Raw genomic sequence first — 12,801 nt, forward strand, 5'->3', positions numbered from 1 at the left:
TCACACACACACACACACACACACACATGCGCACGCGCATACCCCATCATTGCAACTTCAAATCTTGCAACCTATAGTCCGAACCTTCACCATGCAGCTTGTAATCACAAATGTAATCTCTTGTAGCACGTAGCATCCCTGATGCTGCAGCCTATGCCCACATCTGTTGCAGCCACATAATCCCAACCCCATTCGCTTGCAACTAGCATGTAAACCTAACCCTAATTTGGCAACTTGTGATCCTAATCGTCATCTGTTGCAACTTGTACCCCAATAATTTCAACCCTAATACCAATATGGAGAAAATACAAATACGTAGATGTGTTGCAAAAACAATACCTTTAGTGCTGCTCTCAAGAAGATGGAATTGAAAAACGAAATCAAACAACACAAAAATGGTGCATGTAAAGTAGATGGAGGAGTTGTATTGACATTGAATGGAAACTTGAGTTTTAATGAAAGCAGGGGACCATATGAAGGAAAGTTTGATTAAAAAAGTGAGGAAAACTTGAAGAGGAGTGGACTCAAGTTAGTAACAAAGAGAGTAGTTTGTGCCCCCAAAGGAGAGGCCCTAAACAAAACGGCAACATGCATTTTATTGCGATCTAAAAAGATTAAGATTACTATGAAGGTTGTGCAAGATGGAAAAACAAAGAAGAGGCCGACTTTGAAGTCTTGAAGAATAGACAAAAGTATAAAAAGAATTCTAATCTATGTAAACGAGGGATCCAATTTGTGGTAGAGGAAATGTTCAAGAAGCAATAGGGAAATGTTTTTTGAAAAAGATATTCTGTGTGAGGGAGATCAGAATATGGATGCACCTTGCCTTGATGCATCCATTTTTGAGGTTTTTGTGTTTGCATGAGAGTCCCTCAGACACATCAAAGGCTAGACAATTAACTATTAGTAGTGACGTGATATTGTTGGGCCTCATTATTCAAGGAAGAGATACACACATCTGGAGGATTTCTAAGTTCAAGTGGTGTATCCATGCTCAGATTTTGTCTATGGTGGAGGGAGGAGGTACAAGAAAAATACGCAGGTTAAAATATATATAGGAGAATCTCATCCAAAATTTGTAGCCATATGCTGATTCCCTCTCGGTGGATCATCGTTTCTCAACCAAGAAGTTAAAGAGGTTGTTACCCTATAAAAGCAAGTTATAAATTTTTCAAAGCATGGACATATCTTTGGTAGTAGGAGATTTTTATGCCAAAATCGCAAATGAACAAGTAAAGTTTATTAACTGGTTAACTTTGGGAGATGGAATGTGAGGAAACAAGGATAGTTGGAAAATATTATTGCATATAGATTTTGGAGGCATGTGGATTGACTATTAACAAAGAGTTATCTCAATAGATCTCACCAAGCCTATTTTCTTTCTTTGTGATGGAGGGTCTAATGTTCAAGAAGAAAGAGGCAAGTTTTTTTTTTGAGAGAGCTTCATGTGATAGCCAGCTCCATATCAAGGAGAGATTAGGAAGAATATGGAAGCATCTTGCCTTGTTGCATCCATCTCTCTCAGGTTTTTGTGTTTGCATGATATCCCCTTAAACACACCAAAGTCTAGAGAAGGATATTGTTGTGCCCCAACATTCAAGAAAGAGACAAAAATCTAGTGGAGTTTGAGGTTTAGGGGGTGTTTCCATTCTCTTTAGATTGCATCTTTCAAAAATTATGTCTATGGTGAAGGAGGGGGTATAAGAGCAATACACGTGGGTTAAAAAAACGTAGGTGAATCTCATCCAACATTTGTAGCCATATGTTGAATATCACCATGTGGATCATCATTTCTAAGCCAAGAAGTTGAAGAAGTTGCATCACTCTATAAAAGGAGGTTATGATTTTTTCAAAGCATAGGCAAATCCTAGAAGGAGATTTCAATGGCAGAATTTCATATATGAACAAGTAAAGTTTGTTAATTATGAAGAAGATATTGGTAAACTCTCGGAGATGGAGCTCTAGGAAACAACAATAGTTGGACTTTCACATGATTATGAAAATATTATTGCATATGACCACCACTCATTAGATTTTGGGCATGCATGTGGGTTCATCATTAACATCAATGGCTCAACAATTCAAGGGGCTAGCTTGCTTTCTTTGTGGTGGAGGGTTTAGTACTTTTGCGTATGTCAAGCAATCCTCATGTCTTGCAACAACGAAATTGGAAATTTTTCTTTGCAAAGGTTGGTTAGCTAGGGATGCCCTTTGGTGCCTGTGCTTTTCTCAATGGTAATAGAACCCCTACTTGCTTATGTGCAGTACTTTGAACCCCCTCCTAGCAAACCGATCAAGAGATGACCACACAATTTTTTGTTGATGATAATAGTTTAATCCTTGCTTATGAAGAGACTAATGTGGATCATTTCTTGCAGGTTGTTGATGAGTTTTGTCAACTATCCAGGCCAATTAATATAGCACTGAGAAAGAAGAAGCCCTCTTATTATTGGATCAAGGAGACCGTCAACACTGGGATCACAAGTACGGCTTTAAATGGATCCCTCATGGAACACCTCCCAAGATGTCAAGATGCCCCATTAGCACCATAGATGTAAGCAATAAGTAGAGGTTTGTTTGGTTCTACCCCAAACTCCAAGGAAAGAAGGCCTATTGGGATGAGACCAACCTCTCATTTGCTAATAAAGTGGAAAAGCTATTCAGAGATTTCCTATGGAGGCACTCTGAGGGGGAGAGTTGGCACACAGTCGCATGGGATCAAGTATGTGTACCCAGATAGAAAGGGGGGTTCGGGGTTATTTATTTGGCCTCCCACGCTAAAATCCTCATGCTCAAGTGGCTATAGAAGATCGAGGTGGATCAACCTTGGGGGGTAATAACTAGAAATTTCCTCCAACAAGCCAAGGGCCTATCAAGAAAATGGTCGGGCCGGACATGGAGACATCGTTTAGCCATAAGTGGTAAATGTCAAATCAAAGCATCACCTCTAATTCACGCTGGTCACTGGGTGGAAGGAAATCCTCTCATCTCTTTACTGCCTGCTGCTGCCTGGCGCTTACTGCCGCCGAAGACAGGGCCCTTGGGGAAAGTGTTTGGTGGTCATTCTGTATTGTAGAAGATGACAAGCCTCAAGCGATGCTTCAACTGTAGGCTTGCAAGCTCCACAAAAGAGGAGTTTGCATATGGCAAGATCTGTGGAATGCCAAAGCTACTCACTGGCATGACTAGAAGGACATCACCCTACAATTTGATTTGACCCCGCAACACTAGTTGTCCTTCAAGCAGCCTGCCAAGGCACTTCCACTAGGGTGGCCCACAACAATGTCCCTAAACTTAGCTAATTGGCTGGCAAAGTGGGTCTCGCACACACAAAACATGCTCTTAATGGACAATCCTTGTACATATGGTCTATCCCACAGCTTGTGCATAAAGGAGTTAAGGTGGGAGTACACGAGAGTACTCCTTTTTTAGCTGGACACTTAGCCATCCAATGAGATCTAGCACAATGATAGCACTACATAGGTTGTCGTTTAGCCATGCTATTCAAGTCTCTTCCCCGCAAGGTTGTGGGCTGCTAGGTACGGGGTACATGTGCTCACTCTCCATCACGTAATGGCTTCGGATTTGCGAGGATAGGCTACCTAACTCAATGGGTTCAAAGGTGGTGTTGTTATTGGTTTCTCCCTCCTCACCTTCTTCAAAGATCTCTGTCAGGGTTAATTGGTAAACAAGGATCACTCGAGGCAATGGTGGTTACGGTGGGAGAACTGGGGTTGGTAAGGGTACTTCAGGCACCTAAGGATTCCTCTTGGGGCCACTTAATGGCCAAGTTGGCATGCATTTTGGTGTTAGGGTTGGCAAGGCTAGCGGTTGTCTCGGGTTGGGTGGCAAGGCCTGTGGGTAGATCCCTTGCTTAAGCAACTCTTTGTTTGGTGGTAGTAGTTGGAGGTTTTGTGAGTGCCCCACCTTTGGGCAGAGCACAATACAAAGTGGGTTAGGGTCTCAAATGTGGAAACTCCGTACTAGTGTGATTTGCTCAACAAATTGGGCACCATACTAGCTCTCTCTTGGGGTACAAATGGGATTGCCGCACTTGGTCAAGGCCTTGGCCCCCCAATCTCCATTGTTAGTTCATTTGCTACATTAACTTGTTGTCCTAAAGAGGACTCTTTTCCTTGAAATTGTCCTCGAAATCCATGGCACTTTGGCAGCACTGCTCAAAGGAGGTATGGACTAAAGCATACATGGCGTTATGTAAGGCTACATCTTCTAGGCCCTCTAGGAATCGCTAGATCAATCCTTCGTCTAAGAACTTGTCCCTATTGTTACAGCGAGAGTGGAGGTATCTCACTCGACTGATATAGTCCTAGATGGATTCTCCCTCTTTTTGTTTTACATTGTGTAACTATTCGATTGGATTTCATCGAGTTCCTTGTCTTGAATATCCAACTTTGAAAGCCTCTTTCAAGGCGTCAAGGTAGCCTAAGGGTCTTCAAGTTCAATGATCGAAACCACTGTCTTGCTTTTCCATCTAGGGTAAGGCACTCACCTTAACTTGATCGTCCACATGGCCAAATGCCTCACAAATCTGGTTGAACATCTCCAGGTGAGGTATGCGGTTCCAAACTCGTCAAAGTTAGTGATAAGTTTGGATATGTGGGTGCTCTATGAGTGGGACTTCAGCTCTTACACAAGCTACTGTTAGTAGTCATCTCCTGTCTCTACACTATGTCAGAGCCTTTGTTGTGGGTGTGCCCGCCCAGTTTTGGTGTGTCCCCATTTTTTCTCACTTCCATGTATTTTTTCCTATTTTTTGCTTGGTATGGAAGGTTGTTTTGTGCATGTCGGCTATATCAGATGCTGGCCGACTGGACACTGTGCTAACTCGACCTAATGTGCTCCCCTGGGTAACCGACTAAAGATCTACTAGCCAACTGCACATTTGTTGGTCGACTGGCTGGATCAAGTCGTGGGCTATCGGCTTGTTTTGTGCTAACCGACCAGCAGCCTAGGGCCATATAAAATGGCCCCTTGCCCGTCACATTGTTCATTGTATTCTCCAGGATTTCTTTGGTGTATATAGTAGAGTTACACTAGCTTCTCTCTCTCTTGCAACTCCCCACGTTCCCGGTGGACCGTCAGTTAGATTGGAACAACTATGGCATATGGAAGGTAATGATGGAATCTGTTTTGGAGTCTTAGGACGACTGATTTCATTATTGTTAGGGTTCCACGGCCAGAGTTCGAGGACAGGGAGTTACCCTCTATTCAGAAGGAACGGGAGGCAAAGGCACAGTTATGGGATCGTTTCAATGCCAGAGTCCGTTCTTTCATCTTCCTCAATTGCACACCACAGGTGATCAATCATATAAAGCATATGATGCTGGCCAGAGGTATTTGGCAGCATTTGGCTTCTCTCTAACAGGGTATCACCCATGATGAAGAGAATCTCCTTGGAAGTTCAGATGCGGGTGATGAATCCTGCAAAGTCATCGATGATGCGGGAGCACATCAACAAGTTGCAGGCTCTTCAGCAGGAAGTTCTCCAGGCAGGGAAAGAGATATCATTAGAGGATATGGCCATAACGTTGCTATCACATTTGCCCTCTCAGTCCTCACTCTTTTACTCTTCGTTGATCACAAGTGGTGGCAGGCTCAGCACCATCACATGGGAGGAGCTTGTGCCCATGGTCTTGGACCAGGAAGAGCGCTTCATGAACCCTCCATAGGGCAGAGGTTCTGAGGCCTTAACTGCCAATGATCGAAAGACTGTAATAACAACAACAAGGGCAAAGGGAAGGCTTCATCGACGGAGAAGTTGCGAAGAAGCTTGATTTGGACCGAGAGAAACTGAAGGCCGAGAGGACCTATAATGATTGTGGCGAGAAAGGCCACTATTTGGAGGAAGTGTCCCAAGTGGATTGGGAAGAGTGTTGATTCTTTAGCTTCAGCTAGCAAATACTCCAGCCTTTGTGCACTTGGAGATGTTGGACATGGATGCTTCATCTTCTTCAAGCGAGGAGATGTTGGACAGCAAATACTCCAGCTTCAGCTAGCAAATACTCCAGCCTTTGTGCACTTGGAGATGTTGGACATGGATGCTTCATCTTCTTCAAGCGAGGAGGCAGTTGGCTTCACCCGCAAAGGATACTCAAGAATGGATTCTTGATAGTGGTGCTTCTAGGCACGTGACTTCTTCTCGTGACTTCTTTCTGGATCTGAAATGGCAGTTAGGTCACATTTTTATGGCGACAATTCCACAATACCGATACACAGTGAGGGTCAAATGGAGATCATTCCCGATTGGCAGAGGGGGGAAGCATTCCTCTCGTGTTCTTTACGTCCCAGCACTTGGTTTTGATCTGTTGTCAGTGCATGAGGTGTGCAAGATTGGCTTCTGGGTGGAGTTTGAGGAGCATTCCGTTGCTCTATGGGACCGAGACTGGCCAGGTTGTTTGGGAAGGTGGTGTGGAGAATGGTATATACAAACTCTCCGCACTCTCCTCTTTGACAGGATCTCAAATTGGTGATTTGTGGCACTTTTGGTTTGGCCACTTGAATGTGGATGCGTTGTGGTGAGCTTTCCAAGACCAGATGGTGGTTGGCTTGCTAGATGTTGGCAGCACGCAAGGACGTTGTAGTTCTTGCATGCGTGGTAAGCAACACAAGGAATCTTTTTCGAAGCAGGCTTCCAGCACAGCAGGTGGGCTTCGAAACCTTTGCAGTTGGTACACCTGACTTGTGTGGACCTATGCAAACTACATCCTTGGGTGGTTCTTTGTACTTTATGCTGCTTGTTGATGATTGTTCCGGATTCACATGGGTTTATTTCCTTTCACAAAAGTACCAAGCTTTTTCTCAGTTCAAGGAGTGGCCTGTGATGGTGGAGAAAGAGTCTAGCTTACAAGTGAAGACTCTTCGGGCTGACAAAGGAGGAGAATTTTCTTCCAATGCTTTCATGAGATTTTGTACGGAACATGGCATTAAGCGGGAGCTGGCCAATACAAGTTCGCCGTCAAAGAATGGAGTAGTTGAATGTAAAAATAGGACTGTGGTGGAGATGGCGAGGATGCCGATGCTGGAGCATCATGATCTTCCTCGTCCGCTTTGGGGAGAGACTGTGGCTACGGTTATCCATATCCTCAACCGTTCTCCGCTACTCCCATACCAAACATGACTCCCTTTGAGACATATTTTGGCAGAAAACCTGATGTCTCCCATTTTCGTGTGTTTGGGACCGATGCATATGTTCACATTCCGAAGAAGCAGAGGGGGAAGCTTGACTCAAAGTCCCAAAAGCTTATCTTTGTGGGTTATAACTCTCTTTCCAAGGGATACAGGTTGTATGATCCAGATAGGAAGGAGGCTGTTATCAGCAGGGATGTGATCTTTGATGAGCATGTTTCGGTTTCCATTGTTGATGAGCCACTGCTTCTTGGAGACCCAGAAGATTCTGATGATGATTCCTAGTCCATTGTTCCAACTAGTAGACAGCCTCAGTCAGTTGAGGAGGTTGAGCTCGTAGCTGGAGATGAGCCCCCGCAGCAACAAGAGGCTCCGCGTTCTGTTTGAGTACCAAGGTGGTTGGTGGACACCCTTCGGGAGTCAGCAGGTGTCACGGAGCTTCCCTCCGAATGGACCACAAAGGACGAACCTCGAAGATTGCATAAAGTCCGTGATAAAAGTAATTGAGCAGAGCTTTTACAGGTAAACTATGCTTTGTTGTCTCGTCTCATACGAGACAAAGAGCCCACTTCCGTCAAGGAAGCCCTTGCACAAGATACTTGGAGGAAAGCCATGCAGGTGAAACTAGATGCCATTGAGAAGAATAACACTTAAGAGACTGAGGCTGTCAAAACAGTCTTTCATTGGTGTCAAGTGGGTCTTTAAGACCAAGTATACGTCAGATGGGTCGGTGGACAAACACAAAGCCAAACTTGTGGCTAAGGGTTATGCTCAACAACCTGGCATCGACTATGAGGATACCTTTGCACCGACAGCGAGGATGACCACAATTCGGACCGTTCTTGCCCTTGCTTCTTCTCAGCGGGGTGGCTCGTATATCATATGGATGTGAAATATGTGTTCCTTAATGGTGACCTACAAGAGGAGGTGTATGTTGAGCAGCCTCCAGGCTTTGAGGTTCCAGGATCAAAGGGGATGGCTTACAGGTTGCGGAAGGCCTTGGACGGTCTTAAGCAAGCTCCCAAGGCTTGGAATCAAAAGAGTGATTCCTTTTTTTCACAAATTGGATTTTAGAGATCGGTTTTGCAGATCCAACCTGTATCTCTTTCGAGAACGCGGCATGGTCACGTTGATCATCCTTTATGTGGATGCCTCATTCTCACTGGCGGTCATATGGAGCACATTGCAGTGATGAAGGCTACCTTGTCAAAGGAGTTTGAGATGACTGATTTAGGCTTACTCCACTTCTTCTTGGGATTAGAGATCTGGCACACCCAAAGGGGGTTCTTTATCTCTCAGCATTGGTATGTTCATGAGTTGCTTGAGGCCTTTGGGATGGAGAACTACAAGCCTATCACGTCGCCGATGGACCCAAACACTAAGCTTACAGTGAATGATACTTTTTGTGAGCCAGTTGATGCCTCTCTGTACCGAAAGCTAGTTGGCTTATAGATCTAGTTGCTGAACACCAAATTGGACTTGAGATTTCCTGTGGGGCTGTTGAGCTCATTTATGCAGATGCCGTTGAAGTCTCATTGGGATGTAGGATTGCGGATCCTTGCGGTATCTACAGGGTACGAAGGATCTTGGACTCTTCTACACCGCTGGAGGTGACACAAAGGAACGAGTTTGACTCCAAGGTTGGAGTGACTCAGATTGGGGAGGAGATCTAGACACGAGGAGATTCACATCAGGCTACAGTTTCTCCCTCGGCTCAGGAGCGGTTTCATGGAGCACAAAGAGGCAGTCGACTATTGCCTTGTCATCAACAAAGGCAGAGTATGGGGCTGCTTGTGGTGCTACTTGCGAGGTTGTGTGGGCTACGGAGGTTGCTTGGCGAGATTGGGTTTCCACAGAAGGAGCTGACGGTCATCCAATGCCGTAACTAGAGCTGTATCGCTATTGCTCGGAACCTGATCTTCCATGCCCGGACCAAGCACATAGAGATACAATATCACTTTGTTCGTGTGAGAAGATCTTGGCTGGTGACATCTTGCTTCTTTATTGTTCGACAGAGGACAATGCGGCGGACCTTTCACAAAGTCTCTATCTCAGGCTATGCTCCGGCAGCACTCTAGCTCACTGGGATTGGTTCCACATCCAGGAGCTGAGGGGGGGTGTTAGCAGTCATCTCAGGAGCTGAGGGGGGGTGTTAGCAGTCATCTCAGGAGTCTGCACACTATGTCAGGGCCTCTGTTGTGGGTGTGCCCACCCAGTTTTGGTTTGTCCCCATTTTTTCTCACTTCCATGTTTTTTTTTTCATTTTTTGCTTGGTGTGGGAGGTTGTTCTGTGCCTATTGGCTGTATCAGATGCTGGCTGATTGGACACTATTGACTCGACCTGATGTGCTGCCCTGGCCAACTGAAGATCTACTGGTCGAACAACAGCCTGGGGCCATATAAAATGGTCCCTTTCCCCCACGCTGTTCATTGTATTCTCTAGGATTTCTTTGGTATATATAGAAGAGTTACACTAGCTTCTCATCTGTGTATTGCTCTCTATAGCAGCTGTTTTCATTTTTGTTGTGCATTCTGACAGCTACATCAAGCTTGTAGCTTGTGCAAGAAATTTGCTCTGAGCACAACATTAACTTGATCTCTGTGCCTAGTGCTAAGAAGCTCGGCGAATGGGTTGGGCTTTACAAGACCGACTATGAGAAGACGAAGGGTTTAAATTTTTCCCATGCGAGTGTGGGCATCATCTATGTAGAGGATGAGTAGAAGTGATGATCTCCTTAGCATACAATTGGTGGTGATCACCTCAGTAGCATATAGGCAACGTGGCAGTCCAATTAGCTACAAGCACAAACACTTGTTTTTTTACAAGATCGACTGTGAGAAGACGAAGGGTTTAAATTTTTCCCATGCGAGTGTGGGCATCATCTATGTAGAGGATGAGTAGAAGTGATGATCTTCTTAGCATACAATTGGTCATCACCTCAGTAGCATATAGGCAATGTGGCAGTCCAATTAGCTACAAGCACAAACACTTGTTTTTTTTTAAAGATAACCCTAAGGGTTATACCTTTAGGGTTAGTAAGAGAAAAGGTTTTATTAAAACATTAGTTTTAGAGTGTGTTTTTATGAAGATGAGATTGACTTCAACTTTTGTAACACTTTAATGACTCTAGTTTCATCAATAAACTCTTAATTTAATGCTTTCTCGACACCATGGGCTTTCACATTGGCAAAATAACACATAGCAACATCGACCAGATGATCATCAAGAAAGACTCGAGAGAAATGGATCTTCATCAAATTGGATGGTCATCAACATCAACATTTTCCATTGTAAAAAGGGGCCAAATGAGCACCAAATTTTAGCACCTCAAAAAACAACATGGATTTCATAATCATGTAATGATATATTTTTGGTTAATCCCTAATGGTTTTCCTTTGAGAGTCCACATAGAGTCGAAAAGATGGTCATGTAGGAACCAAGGGGGGTGTTGGAAGTTGGCTCCTAATGGCCGTCTCCAATTATGGTTATGGTATGGACATTAGGTAATGAAAATGGTCATGGTACATCAAAGATTAAAGGGGGCATGTTTATGGTTGTGTTAGAGGTTATGTTCATCTTGAGTTAGCATGAGGTTATAAGTAAAAGAGAGGTCAAAAGATGTCATATCAAGATGGAGGATTTACATCATAGTTCTAGAATGTGAAAGGTTACTTGTTCGGAGTTATAAAAGGTGAAGTGTTTCTTGGAAGTGGAAGTTGAAAGGTCACTCATAGTACCTTGGCTATTCAAGATCCTCAAGTCCAATGCAAATTATGTGGTTTTGTGTCTATTTCATGCTCTCTTTATAGTAATTACCTCTTAATTCATCTATTAACGCTTAATTAAACTATCAATTTCTTCATAATGGTTGTGATTATCTTTGAACCTCCATAGATCGGCTTTTCCAACAACATGCATGCCTCTTAGAAAAATAATATCTCCTTGATTGATGTAGATGAGAAACCCAATGTTCATCAGGACCAGTAATTAAGTTTATTTTCTGGATTCTACACATGCCATGAAATAATATATCACATAGATTAATCTCCTAGTAGATTATCTTTGCTCTTGAATTCTATCCATGAAAAAAAAAACTCCAAAAAGCTATCAAAAGTGATACTATCCATGTTATGTGGTTGGCTAAAAGAGGAGATGAAGGTGGAGTGGTAGTGGTGTTAAAAATAGGTTAAGGAGGTGACTTGTGCATAAATAAATAAATAAGATAAACTTAAGGCCCTTCTTGTGTGAAAGTTAAATACATGTTTTTTACAAACATGCACTTAAAAATAAATACTTATTAAAGTAAACAATAATTGGTCTATAATTTAAAGCAACTTAAGTGATAAGAACACAAAGTCATTTAAACTAATTAAAACCAACTCTCAAGTAAATAAGGACATAAGGTCATTTAAAAATAAATCATTAAGATATAAACAATTGATAGCTAAAATGAGTCAAAAAGTTAATATATTTACGTAAGTTACAATGGTATCCATTACAAAAACTTATGGATGTAAATGATTATCATGTTCAACTAACATAATTTTATCAACCATGTATTACACATTAGGGCTTTGCATATTAGTCCAACCATTGTTAATCATCAAATGATTTCTCAGTTTGCTCCTTGATCTATAAAATAATACTTTGTTTGTAAGAAAAAAAATCCTAAGCAGCACAAAAACAAATATATAAACATATATAACCAACCTTTCTATTACCAATGTTAAAACTTACATTGCTTTTATTTGTTGCATCCTTTATATGAACAAATACTCATACACATTAGACAAGCGCCAAGAGTTGTTGTTGCTAACATTTTTAATGTATCCATGTGGAATTATAATTTCTTGCTTGATGGGTGTATTTATATCTTTCTCATTAGACATTAAACAAGCACCAAGAGCTGTTGGTGATCACATTTTTAATAGATCCATGTGGCATCATCACTTCTTGCTTGATGGGTATCTCTTCATGGACTTCAAGGGTATCCAAGTAGTACCTTTGTTCATCCAGTGGTGTAAACCTACAGGTTGTGAGGCTCCTGAAAATTTCAAGAATTTGAAATGTCTCCAAAATCCTTGGTGTATTTTAAGACGTTAGCAAAATCCTTAGTGTTGGATAATCTCTAGGGTAGAGTCATCCATTCAGCAAGCCTACCATCCTCATGTTCTTTGAAAGGAGCTTTACACAAAAAAATATTTTACTAATGAGAAGCGAGGAAGGTGATTCATTAACAACAAACAAATGTCATCTCTCCCACATAGATATGAAAGGCCTCAAATGTCCTTGTTAAGCTCTACATGGTTTGGCCTTCCACTAAATGTGAAGAAAAGATAGCTATAAAGCCATGAAAATTAAACAATAAAAAAACACAAATTATCATAACCATCTAGATCTCCACCAAATAAGTAAGGAAGAATCAAAACTAGAAGAAAATAGATATTACATTGGATGTTACTGAGTTGGATCGAGATTTATACCATGTGCATGTATACATGAATTGAAAGAAAACCGTAATCTTTTAACTCCTTAAAACCAAGAAATATGGCTTTCAATGAGTTTATTAAAATCCTTCTTTATCAAAATCTACGGGGACCTATTTCACTTTTCTATAAGAGCACCCAAGAGTTCATCTTAGAGTTTGTCTTAAA

This window comes from Cibotium barometz, chromosome 20 (assembly GCF_041138505.1).
Source record: "Cibotium barometz isolate CiBa-2024 chromosome 20, ASM4113850v1, whole genome shotgun sequence".
NCBI lineage: Eukaryota > Viridiplantae > Streptophyta > Polypodiopsida > Cyatheales > Cibotiaceae > Cibotium > Cibotium barometz.